Source organism: Portunus trituberculatus, chromosome 44 (genome assembly GCF_017591435.1).
Source record: "Portunus trituberculatus isolate SZX2019 chromosome 44, ASM1759143v1, whole genome shotgun sequence".
Lineage (NCBI taxonomy): Eukaryota > Metazoa > Arthropoda > Malacostraca > Decapoda > Portunidae > Portunus > Portunus trituberculatus.
In genome coordinates this window covers 13783995-13797826 of record NC_059298.1, presented here as the reverse complement: position 1 = coordinate 13797826, position 13832 = coordinate 13783995, and the positions used below count along the sequence as shown (strand labels likewise).

The 13832-nt window shown below is 39.8% G+C and overlaps 2 long non-coding RNA genes across 2 annotated transcripts; both read left to right on the top strand.

The window, feature by feature from the left end:
• Window positions 1-570: 570 nt before the first annotated feature.
• Window positions 571-2304, top strand: LOC123519034. The gene is made up of 3 exons (XR_006678963.1): window positions 571-870; window positions 996-1274; window positions 1975-2304. It is a non-coding gene; the product is annotated as an uncharacterized LOC123519034 (long non-coding RNA).
• A 1411-nt stretch (window positions 2305-3715) lies between these two features.
• Window positions 3716-4753, top strand: LOC123518876. Its single transcript, XR_006678906.1, has 2 exons — window positions 3716-3957; window positions 4258-4753. It is a non-coding gene; the product is annotated as an uncharacterized LOC123518876 (long non-coding RNA).
• The last annotated feature ends 9079 nt before the right edge of the window (window positions 4754-13832 follow it).

Below are 13832 nucleotides of genomic sequence, written 5' to 3'. Positions count from 1 at the left end.
GCCTGGTCTCAGGCCTATCCGAAGATCGGAAATAATGAGCTCTGAGCTCGTTCCATAGGGTAACGTCTGGCTGTCTCGTCAGAGTGCAGCAGATCAAACAGTGAAACACACACGAGCATGAGGCCACGCAGTGCCAAAGAAAGCCTCGCAGGGCAAGGGGATTAGGAAAATCCCCCAAAGCGGGGAAAGCGGACAAGTAGCTCGTCCAGGACGTCGTGAGGTAGGAGGTGGCGGCTGACAGCATCCAGCGGCAGGCCCTGGGGCAGGAGATGGCGCACAGTGGGGCACGCCAGGCAGTAGTGCTCTATGGTATTGGCCTGGGGAGCGTGACATAGGTGACAGGCTGCATAGTGTGTGTAACGGTTGGTTTGGAAGGAGTTAAAGAGCGTGGCTAGTTTGTATCCAGATGGTGGACCAATCGTTAGGTTCACTGGCAGCGTTTCATATTCTCGTTTGCCCTCAAATTGCTCTTTCCTTATTAGCAGGTTGGGGGGGGGGTGACGGGTGGGAGACGAGAACCGAAGCAAGCTCAGGACTTCAGAACACCAGCTAAACCATTCTTGACCCAGGCATCATGCCCGATACATCTCTTCGGTCACCACGCCAGTACCTTTCTTTCGAGTCTATGCAGCCCAGTGTCCGTCTGTCTTATCGTGGGCATGACGTGCATGACGTGGTCTCATAGTACACAAATCTCAATGTAAAAATGTGTCCCATTACTAAAGGGGTTAAGGACCATTCATAGAAGCAAGCTGCGGCCGTGTTCACAAACAAACGGTGATACCAGATCCTGTTCCAATACATAAGCAAGGAGGGTGAGTGGCAGGCACGGTGACCTCAGAAGCGAGGAGACTGCGGGCAAACGAGCAGGTAATTGTCTGTGAGTGAGTTTGCACATATGAAGGCTGATTGAGGCAGTGAAGGAGTGTGTTAAGGGGTATGTTGCGTGTTAGCTGTAGGATAATTAGTGAACAAGTTCATTTTGTCCATTACAGGAGTTGACGATCCAAAGGACTGACTCCACAGCGGTAATGAGCCTCGTGTACCATGCACTACGCCTTCACTGAGAACGCCAACTACGAACACCTCTGCCTTCGCCGCAAGATCAGGGAAGGACTCTCTGCCTTGCATCGCGCACTGTAGTGGGGCTGCTGCTGCTGCTGCTTAAGGGAGACTGGTTGGCTGAGTGGATGACAGTGAGGCATGTGTGTTGCGTAGTGGCGGATTGGCGACGAGAACCAGCAGATGACATCAGGGAAGATACAACTAACCAGGTAGATGAATGTGTGGCAAGATTGGTTGTGTGGGTGTGAGGATCGGGTGTGGGAAGTTGTAGGGAGTGTGACATGATGGTTACGGAGACTGGCATGACTGGCCTGGGAGATGTGATAATGAAGGGGTGAGTGTGTCAGGACGGGAAAGGGCCGAGGTGCTACATAACACGGGCGACGCTGGGAGAAGAACGAGGGAGAAGGGTGTAAGTGAAATAACGGGACAGGAAGACGAGTGAGACTGAGGCAGCTAAGTGTATTTTAGTTTTCTACGTTAAGGCCTATAACGCCTGTAGGCACACATGAGTGTATGGGAAGCGCTGTTCAGCTCAGCCCATCAGTGGCGCAGTGTCATCCCCGAAGCTCATCATGGGTGTAACCACCTAGAACCTGGGTATCGTGGTGACGTGTAGATAACTTTAAACCACTCGACAGATGGCGAAGTGCTTTAAGGCTCACCACCTTATCCACTACGCCACCGCCTAGTGTGGCATGGTAACCGTGTGGCGTGGCTCATGTGGAGGTAATAGATTAATTTTTGTCCATTACAGGAGTTGGTGATCCATAGATTAATCTTTGTCCATTACAGGAGTTGGTGATCCAAAGGCCGTGACTGCAGCGATCTCGTGCGTCCTGCACCATCAGGGAAGGACTCTAGCTTCGCACGGCGCTTTCACTGACCCTCTCCCCATCACCCTTCCAGCTCCGGCGGCCCTCTCCCCCCTGGCCGCTGCTACCGCTACTCGGCGGATGGGTTCCGCCTCGTATTGGGCCTTCACTGCCGTCCCGCTAACACGTGCTGCTGTCGCCGATACTGGCACTGAGGGACTTCTCGCAGCGGCCTGGCAAACACCCATCATCACCACTACCGCCGCCGTCGTCCAGTGAGATTCATCGTAGACATCCTGCCATTCAACGCCTGCCACCACCACCACCTCCACCTCCGTATGGTGTTGTCACTGTACTTGGACCTGTTGTCACTGTACAGTACTTGGAGCTGTTGTCATGATTGAATAATAAATTGTGAAGAAATCTTTTATGTTTTGGTTAATTTCCTTTCCTGGGAATATTTGTGGGTGGTTTCAGTGAGTAGTCACCAAGCTGGCTTAGGTCAATGTCTCACACCAATATTGCCTCCATTAACCTCCCACACTATCTAAACAATAACACGCCAGAAATGAAAACCCGCTACTTAATTTCAAACTTTATCATAAGCAATACAAAAAAAATGGAGAGAAAATGAAATGAAAATATTCAAGTGGGGGGGAAAACAAAGCAAACAAGCTAAACCAAGAAAAAATGAAATCTTGATTATTGAAAATTACACGAAAAATTGTCAAATACTGCACAACTGGACAAAAAAACAAATGAAAAAAAGCAAAAAACCTAAATGGACCGTCTGCTGCACTACTGGCCAAAAATGGTAAAATAGCCAAAAAAAAAAAAAAAAAAAAGTGGTTAAAAAAAACCCAAAAAACCCAAAAACGGACCCTAACAATGAGCAAAAACCCCAAAACGGACCCTAAAAATGTACTTAAGTCGAAAATACTCCAAAGAGTCTCCGGAGATGAGGCAGATGCATATTTGAGCTAAAATTAAATGCGAGAGTCTCCCTAGACTTTTATTTAAGTTCTTTTTACATTATTACATTGCCTGGAAATCTTAAAAAAAAAAATATATATATATATAGTTAAAAGTCTACACAAATTTTCAACTCAAATAAACATTTACAACAATTTACAGCCAACAAAAAATCTTTAAAACTTCTTTCATGTTAACAAAAATTAATAGTTAAAAGTCTACAGAAATTTTCAACTTATAAAAAAAAAACATTAAAAATCAAAATTTCAAATCAATTTCAATTCAGTATAAAAAAAAAAAAAAAAACTGAGTAAAATCTATACAGTGAAAACTCCACAATAACTTTCAACTTAATATAAAATAAACATTTACAACAATTTACAGCCTAACAAAAAAATCTGCAAAAATTACTTCGCAAAATATTTTTAAACAGTTCTTTCATGTTAACAAATATTAATACAGTTAAAAGTCTACACAAATTTTCAACTTATATAAAAAAAATTAAAAATCAAAATTTCAAATCAATTTCAACTTAGTATTTGCAGCCTGACAAAAAAATCTGCACAAATTTTCAACTTCGCAAAATATTTTAAAACAGTTCTTTCAAGTTAACAAATATTCAAAGAGAGAGAGAGAGAGAGAGAGAGAGAGAGAGAGAGAGAGAGAGAGAGAGAGTATTGTTGAAAACAACACATTTTAAAGACAACACACACACATTAATCTTGTGCCCTCCATACACCCTTCCTAATGTTAATAAAATGGTCTAATGGTACAAAAATCTCAAGGTAAAAATGTGTTCCAGTACTGAATGGGTTAAAATAGTGAAGACTGTGGCCATTAATCTTCTGACCACCATAGACCCTTGCTAATGTCAATAAAAAATGGTCTAATAGTACACAAATCTCATTGTAAAAATGTGTCCCAGTACTGAAGGGATTAAGGACCATTCATAGAAGCAATCTGCAGACTAAAGCCGTGTCCACACTATCGAGCATGCTCGACGGGCAAACAGTGATACCAGATCCTGTTCCAATACATAAGCAAGGAGGGTGAGTGGCAGGCACGAAGGTGACGTCAGAAGTGAGGAGACTGGGCAAACGAGCAGGTAACTGTCTGTGAGTGAGTTTGCACATACGCTCTGCCTCAAGTGGGTATCTTGTTTTGTTATGTATGGTTCCACTTTTGCTAGGTGTGTGGAAACTTTACATCCATTCTTATAAACTGGATAAAACCATCTTCAGTCTTGTCGTGGAGTTGGCGATATATTGTTGCATGACTTCCCAACTCTCCTCTTCTCCTCAACCAGTCCTTGCACCACACACGCCTCTAAGCTCTGACTTGTTTTTGCCTTTCATACCCACGCCAAGAATGATCCCACACAAGGCTATTTCCTTCCTCTCAACAGTGTTCGGCATGGTGAGACAGGTCCTGCACCCCACTCTTCAGCAGGGTCAGAGTGAAACTGATCCATGAACCTGTATTTGACACCACTCATCAGTTTACAACTTAGCCCGCCAGTCTGCCCGGTGGAGTAGATATTCTGGGCTAAACTACATCTGGTAGCACTGTTTGTTGCCAGATCCCTGCCTGTGGTTTTCCTGCTTCTGACGTCATCAACCCTCATTCTCACTACCTATTGTGACCTGGTATCACTGTTTGCCCGTCGAGCATGCTCGAAAGTGAAGACTGGCCATTAATCTTGACCACCATAGACCCTTGCTAATGTCAATAAAATGGTCTAATAGTACACAAACCTCAATGTAAAAATGTTTCTAGTACTGAAGGGATTAAGGACCATTAATAGAAGCAATCTGCAGACAAGGATACACTCTTGATACACCCCTGACACCCTGACACACCCTCACCTCACTCACAAATACCTAAAAACTTAACATCCCCTTTAAAAAAAAAAAAAAAAAAAAAAGATTAACCTGCACAAACACACCCACACAGCACACTCTAAGGGTAAGTTCACACTACAAGCAGAGCGGAGCAGAGTGATTGCTAGCGGCAATAATTTTGACATTGTTTTGGACGTACAGATACAAAATTGTGGCATATTTTTTGTGGGTGAGGAGCCAGCGGCCCTCCACAACTCCACCCATGGCCAAGAAGGTGTCCAGTGCGAGTCTTTATTGCTGGAACCAAAATGACAACCACTGACTAGACTGTACATAGTTCTGGTACAATTTGACTCTATATAAGTAGTCTGTTGAGAAAAGCTGATTTGGTGATATTCTGGTCCTATACATGAAACAAAAACACACTTTTTTTTTCTACAGCTGTTCTGTTCCTTGAGGAAAAATGAAAGGAAGAAGAGGAAAGAAAGGAGAGAGAAAAAGAGAAGGAAGTGATATTCTGGTCCTATACATGAAAGGAAAACACACTTTTTTTCCTAGTTATTCCATCCCTTGAGGAAAAATGAAAGGGAAAAAGAGGAAAGAAAGATAGAAAAGAAGAGGAAAAAAGAAAGTGATATTCTGATTCTATACATGAAAGGAAAACAAACTCTTCCTTTTTCCTACAGCTGTTCCATCCCTTGAGGAAAAATTAAAGGAAAATGAGGAAAAAAAAAAAAAAAGAGAGAGAAAGAAAGAGAGGAAAAGGAAGTGCTATTCTGATCTTATACATGAAAGAAAATCACTTCTTTTTTCCTACAGCAGTTCCATCCCTTGGTGTACATTAATGATTTAGATATAGGAATTAGTAGCAAAGTATCAAAGTTTGCAGATGATACTAAGATAGCATGTGCAGTACAGGGTGAAAAGGACAATTACAGAATACAACGAGACCTGGACAGGCTGATAGCATGGGCAGACAGGTGGCAGATGGAGTTTAATTCTAAAAAGTGTCAGGTTATGCATTTAGGTAAAGACAACACAAACTTTAGCTATGAGATGGAGGGATGTTGGCTAGAGGCAGTAGAGGAGGGAAAGGATTTAGGAGTAGTGATATACAGGACTATGAAATTTTCAAAGCAATGTTTAGAAGCAAGAAATAGGGCAAATAGGATCCTGGGTTTTATAAATAGAAATGTTAGTTATAAAAGTAAGGAAGTGGTGTGTAGCTTATATAATTCCTATGTTAGGCCCCATTTAGAGTATTGCATACAGGCCTGGTCACCACATTATAGGCAGGATAACATGTTAGAAGCAGTTCAGAGAAGAGCAACTAGGATGATACCCGCATTAAAGCGCCTGGAGCATAGAGATAGATTAAAGGAATTAAACATGTTTTCATTTGAGAGATGTATAAGAGGGGATATGATAGAGTTATTTAAAATGTTCTCAGATACAAACTACATAGATGTGAGATCTTTCTTTACCTTAGAGGAGGGAAGTAGGACTAGAAATCATGGCAGGAAGATTAGAAAGCAAGGCTGCAGGTTAGATATAAGAAAATATTTCTTTAGTCATAGGGTGGTAGACTTCTGGAATGCATTGCCAGAGGGTTGTAAATAGCACTAGTTTGACATTGTTTAAAAACATTAGATAAGCACTTAAATTTATTAGATTTATAATTATGTATAGTGCTGCATGATAGTTTTTATAAGAAATTTACTATAGTTAAACAAGATATGATCCCCATGTATGGGGATCACAGATTGTAGAGGAATTCGCTGCAGGACTTAGCCCTGTTGATGGGCCAAATATTTAGAATTAGTATATAATGTATTGTGTAGTACTTGTAAGTGTATCTTTAAGTACTGATGACGAGGTCGCTGTGCGACTGATACAGATAACCTAGATGGGCCCTGGTGGCCCTTTGTTATCCTATTATTTATGTTATGCTATGTAAAAGAAAAAAAGAAAAGATAAAAGAAAGAAGAGAGAGAGAAAGGAGGAGAGGAGAAGGAAGTGATATTCAGGTACTAACCATGAAAGAAACACACAAACTCTTCTTTTTCTCCCTTGAAGAAAAATTAAAGGAAGAAGAGAAAAGATAAAAAGAAAGAAGGAAGAGAGAAAGAGAGAGGAGAAGGAAGCAATATTCTGATCCTATACATGAAAGGAATACACTTTTTTTCCTACAGCTGTTCCATCCCTTGAGGAAAAATAAAAGGAAGAAGAGGAAAGCTAACAGAAAGAAGAGAGAGAGAGAAAAGAAGAGAGGAGATGGAAGCAATATTCTGGTCCTATACATGAAAGGAAAACACACTTTTTTTCCTACAGCTGTTCCATCCTTTGAAAAATGAAAGGAAGAAGAAGAAAGATAACAGAAAGAAGAGAGAGAGAAAAGAAGAAAGGAGATGGAAGCAATATTCTGGTCCTATACATGAAAGGAAAACAAACTTTTCTTTTTTCCACACCTGTTCCATCCCTTGAGGAAAAATGAAAGGAAAATTAGAAAAGATAAAAGAGAGAGAGAGAGAGAGAGAGAGAGAGAGAGAGAGAGAGAGAGAGAGAGAGTGTTACTCAGGTACTATACATGAAAGTAAAACATACTCTTTTCTTTTTTCCTACAGCTTTTCCATCCCTTGAGGAAAAATGAAAGGAAAAAGAGGAAAGATAAAAGAAAGGAGGGAGAAAGAGAGAAAAAAACACACTGTACAGATCAGTGAGCCACAAACACACACACACACACACACGGTAGCTCAGTGGTTAGAGCGCTGGCTTCACAAGCCAGAGGACCGGGGTTCGATTCCCCGGCCGGGTGGAGATATTTGGGTGTGTCTCCTTTCACGTGTAGCACGTGTAGTAGTTCACCTAGCAGGGAGTAGGTACGGGATGTAAATCGAGGAGTTGTGACCTTGTTGTTCCAGTGTGTGGTGTGTGCCTGGTCTCAGGCCTATCCGAAGATCGGAAATAATGAGCTCTGAGCTCGTTCCGTAGGGTAACGTCTGGCTGTCTCGTCAGAGACTGCAGCAGATCAAACAGAAAACACACACACACACACACACACACACACATGGCTTTACCAACAAAATTTCACATTCCTTTACAAATTGTCATATTTTTCATCGTCCTTCCAGATAAACACTGTGGAATTTGACACTATTTATTTACTTATTTATTCATTGTTATTATTTCTTTTTTATCATATTGTTGCCTGCCAGACCTGCTCTGTGGCTAAGAGGACACCCAGAATTCTTGTGTAGGTCACCCTGCTCTGCTTATTGTGTAAACACCTAACCAGACTGCTCTGCTTGTAGTGTGAACATGCCCTTACACACACACGATGTCTGAGAGATGTTAAAAAATTTAGTTTCCTGCAAAGATGTGTTGAGACTTGGAACAGTTTGAGTGAGGAAGTGGTGTCAGCAAAGAGTGTACATAGTTTTAAAGAAAAATTGGATAAGTGTAGATATGGAGACGGGACCACACGAGCATAAAGCCCAGGCCCTGTAAAACTACAACTAGGTAAATACACACACACACACACACACACACACATGTGTGTAGATATGGACACACACACACAGTATGATACCCAGGCCCTATAAAATTGCAACTAGGTGAATACAACTAGGTGAATACACACATTCCACCAAACCTTAATCCATCTTGCCCACTCCCACTCCCACTCCCACACACACACACACACACACACACACACATTCCACCGAACCTTAATCCATGTTGCCCACACACACACACACACACACACACACACAGGTAGAGGAAGGGAGAAGGACTGGCGCCGTTCCGACAAGCAGCTGATCTTCACTACATACTGGTTGTACAGTTTTTACAGTGGCCTGGGCAGGTAGTGTGGTCTCATTTTTCTTCATGTAATCAATTATTAAGAAATGATGAGCGAAAAAGAGATACCATCAAAATGCAGACGTGAGATTGGAGAAGGTAGGAAAGCTGATGATGACTATGCTGATGTGGGTGAGCCTGGAGAAGGTTTCGATAGAGACTACTTCACTACTATAAAGAGTGTCAAATATTGAATATAAACTAGATAAACTGATAAAGGAGAAGATGGAAATGAAAGAGAATGAAGAACAGGATAAAGAGTTTATAAAACTGAGAGAAAGGATAAAAAAAAGTGGAAGAAAATGAAGCTAGGCTAAGAGCGGAAAACGAAGAACTAAAAAGGAAGTAGCTAACTACAAAAGCAGATGGAAGAAGGACTGGTAAAGCCGAGAAAGAAAAAGAAAGCTGAAAGATCTAGTAAACAAGGAAGAGGAAAGAGTACAGAACGTGATTAAAAGCCGGGGTGGAACTATATATAGAGGTCCTGATTGTATCAAAATTTGCGGGGTGACATATATAGACTCGTCTCAAAATTTATCCCTTGTATTTCTAAGCATCGACTATATATAGACGACGTGTGAGTGGAGAACAAAAATGATAACTGGCAAGTCAAGAGTGGCCTTGGTGTATGACTTCTCACTATAATGTTCCCAGCTTTCAGGCAGGGTGGAGTGCTCCTGTCTGCCTGTCATTAAATATAGTATTATTTCTTGGACATATTTGGGAATTTTAGGCACAACCATGCTACAAGGAGGAGAATCACTGATGAGGATTTACAGCTGATTCTAGCGCATGATTTAGATGATGAGTTAGTAAGAGAGGAAACCATCACATAACTGAAAAAGCAAAAACAAAACAAAAAAATTGGGAGGGTGGAGGAAACCACATCAGGTCACAAGTCCTGGACACAAATGTGGGTGTGAGTGACTCCATTATTCTAGAAACATATAAAGAAATTTCACTTTAAAGCCTAAAGTTTGATTTGAGAAACTTGTAAACAGACAAATGGGAGAGTCTATAAAAGATGCTGTCAAAACGTAACAAAATGCGGTGTAACTAAATTTATGCTGCACACCAGTGGGAGAAGCTATATATAGATGATTCACATTTTGGAGACAGAAGTCCACTGCCGCTGAAAAAAAAGAAGTACAACCATGGAGAGTTCAAGATAAGAAAGATAAGGCTGATTTTCAGAAGGTGATTCAAGAACAACTTAAAGAAAAAGAAGAAAATATGACAAGCAAAATGATAGAAGTCCTCAAGACAAAAGAAAATTTAGTTAGAGAAATTGCAGAAAAAAAGAAGAGTGTAGTTGTATTTGGAATAAAAGAAAAAAATATAAAATATAGACCAAAAAGAGAAAAAGAAATGAAATCAGTCAAAGACCTACTGAAGAATCTAAACGATGAAGATAGGCAGAACTTGGAAGAGGAAGTAGAAGAAATAAACAGAATGGGACCATATCAAGAAGGAAAAATGAGACCAATTAAAATACTACTAAAATCACAAGCAGCAACAGAAGAAATATTATATAGAACAACAAAACTTAGAGAAACAGAAGGCTGCAAGGATATCTATATAAAGAAAAATAGAAATGAGGAAGAAAGGAAGAGATACAATGAACTGGCAGCAGCAGTAAGGGAAAAGAATAATGAAAGGTCAGAAGAGAAGAAGGCATTTTTTTTGGAGAATTCTAGGAGACAGGATAAGGGAATGGTATATAAACGAGAAGGAAGAGAAAAAAGTGGAACAAGTTTAACTAAAAATGATAAAGGCAAAAGACTAAAAATGATGTATACAAACATAGACAGGGTTTTATCAAGTAAATTAGAATTAAGAGATTACATAAGAAAAGAAAATCCAGATATTGTATGCCTGGCTGAAACAAAACTAAATAAGGCAATCAAAATAGACTTGGACAATAGGTATAATGTATGGAGAAGAGACAGAGTGGGTAAAGGAGGAGGAGGAGTCATGATTATGTTTGGAAAGAGATAGTGATAAATGAAATGGAATGTGGGGAAAGAAAAGCAGAAGTATTGTATATTAAGATGCATATTAATAAAAAAAGAGATAACAATCATTGTAACATAATGTGCCACCAAAATCAAATTCATGGACCAATCAACAATATAAAGACATGATAGATGACACAATAAGGAGTCTAATGAGAATCATTAAAGAAAGGAGAAAAGTGATATTAGTAGGAGATTTCAACTGTAAAGAAGTGGACTGGGAAAATTATGAAAGTGGTATGGGGGAAGAAGCCTGGGGAGAAAGATTCTTGAACCTAATGATAGACAATATGATGGACCAGAGAGTAAAGGAACACACAAGATTCAGAGGAAACGACGAGCCGGCGAGATTGGACCTAGTTATTACAAGGGGTATACAAATGAATGATGATATAAGATATAAGTGCCCATTGGGAAAGAGTGACCATGCAATATTAGAAATAGATATAAAAGAAGGAAAGGAAGATAGAGACGATTCATACAAAGGAGACCGATTAAATTACAGAAAGGCTGATATTGAGAATCTCAAGAACTATTTTAAAAACGTAGACTGGGAGGAGATGGAAAACTCAAGAGACAATGCAAGACACACACACACATTCCACCAAGCCTTAATCCATCTTGCCCACTCCCACACACACACACACACACACACACACACACACACACACACACACACACACACACACACACACACACACAACCACACCTCACCTCACAACACAAACCTTCACATAAATATAAATTCACAGTAAAAACACAATTTACTTACAAAACCCAAAAAAAAAAAAAAAAAAAAAAAAAAACACAAACACAAACAAATACACACACACACACACACACATTTCCAGCACCTTGCCACATAAATTCATTATTTTTATGAGACCTTCCAAGACACTGGTTCCCAAACTGGGGTGAATTATCCCTTGGGAGCAGCTTAACAATTTTTGGGTGAGTAATGGAGGTGACAGAAAAAATAAATAAAAAAATTCTGAAAAATGAAGAAAACCTTGCAGTGCCTCGCATTACAATTACCATTAACTTAGTCTTAGTGGGCAAAGTTGTAACATAAATAATTATTCTGTGTAAGAGGTAATGTGGCATATTAACCCCTTCAGTACTGGGACACATTTCTACCTTGACATTTGTGTACCATTTGATAATTTTATTGACATTAGCAAGGGTCTATGGAGGTCACAAGGTTAATGGCCACAATATTCACTATTTTAACCCCTTCAGTATTAGGAGACATTTTTACCTTGAGATTTGTGTACCATTAAGACCATTTTATTGACATCAGGAGAGGTGTATGGAGGTCACAAGATTAATGGCCACAGTCTTCACTATTTCAACCCCCTTCAGTACTGGGACACATTTTTACCCTGAGATCTGTGTACCATTAGATAATTTCATTGACATTAGGAAAGGTTTATAGACAGCAGAAGGTTAATGGTCACAGTCTTCACTATTTTAACCCCTTCAGTACTGAAACAAATTTTTACCTTGACATTTGTATACCATTAGACCATTTTATTGACATTAGGAAAGGTCTATAGAGGGCAGAAGTTTAATGGCTTCAATATTTTAACCCCTTCAATACTGGGACACCTTGAGATTTGTGTACCATTAGACCATTTTATTGACAGTAGGAAAGATCTATAGACGTCAGAAGATTAATGGCCACATTCTTCACTATTTTAACCCCTTCAGTACTGGGACACATTTTTACCTTGCGATCTGCGTACCGTTGGACCATATTATTGACACTTGGAAAGGTCTATAGAAGGCAGAAGATTAATGGCCACAATCTTCACCATTTTTACCCATAAGTACTGGGACACATTTTTACCTTGACATTTGTGTACCATTAGACCATTTTATTGACATTAGAAAGGGTCTTTGGAGGTGACAAGATTAATGGTCACAGTCTTCACTATTTTAACCCCTTCAGTACTAGGAGACATTTTTACCTTGAGATTTGTGTACCATTAAACCATTTCATTGCCATTAACAAAGGGCCATAAACATCAGAGGATTAATGGCCACAGTCTTCATTGTGGCCATCAAAAAATCTTAAAAAATTTTCAACTTCACAAAATATTTTTAAACAATTTTCAAGTTAACAAATATTCAAAGATGAAAATGTTTGGTTTTGAAGTGACACAATCTTACAAACCAACGCTTTCTACCATCAGAGAGAGAGAGAGAGAGAGAGAGAGAGAGAGAGAGAGAGAGAGAGAGAGAGAGAGAGAGAGAGAGAGAGAGAGAGAGAGAGAGAGAGAGAGAGAGAGAGAGAGAGAGAGAGAGAGAGAGAGAGAGTTCTAAAGGCAGAATGGCAAGATTTCTACATTAACTGGAGAAACATTCTTGAAAACCCTGCCAATCATCTTTGGTCTTGGAAAATAGTCATGGTGGAGAATAAAGCATTTTTAATGGTGTTTTTTATGGTTCTAGAGCAGTGGTTCTCAAACTTTTTCGTGAGCGACCCTATTTGGAACATTTAATTCCTTCGCGACCCAGAGTAAAGTAAAGGGAAACAAAATGTACAATGATATATAATGCAGAATAAACCAATAAGAATGAAAGATGATTATTATTATTATTACTAATAGTTAGTAAATATAGTAAGTAGTAAATGAAGCAAGATATTATATAATATTTTACTCACACACCATTACATGGGGCCCAGGAGAAGGGAGGTGGGGAGAAGATGAACATACATAACAAAAGTAATTTGTGGTTAAAGAAGAATAATTCAATTAAGTAACTGAAATACACTGAAACACTGAAAGTATGATAATGTTCCTGTGTCCCTGCGACCCATCAAAATTTATCTCGCGACCCAACTTTGGGTCGCGACCCATAGTTTGAGAACCACTGTTCTAGAGGCAGAGTGACAACATTTCTACAATATTAACTGGAGAAACACACTTGAAAACTTTGCCAGTTATCTCTGTGGCCTTGGAAAACTGTCATAATGAGAGAATAAAGCATTCTGAAGAATGTTTTTACAGTTCTAAAGGCAGAATGACAAGATTTCTATATTATGAACTGGAGAAAGTCTTGAAAATCCCACCAGTCATCTCTGTGGCCTTGGAAAAGTCGTGGTGAGCGAATAAAGCATTGTTAAGGGTATTTTTATGGTTCCAGAGGTAGTGTGACAACATTTCTACATTATTAACTGGAGAAACACTCTTGAAAACCCTGGCAGTGATCTTTGTGGCCTTGGAAGCCATGTTGGTGAGAGAGTAAAGTGTTTGTGA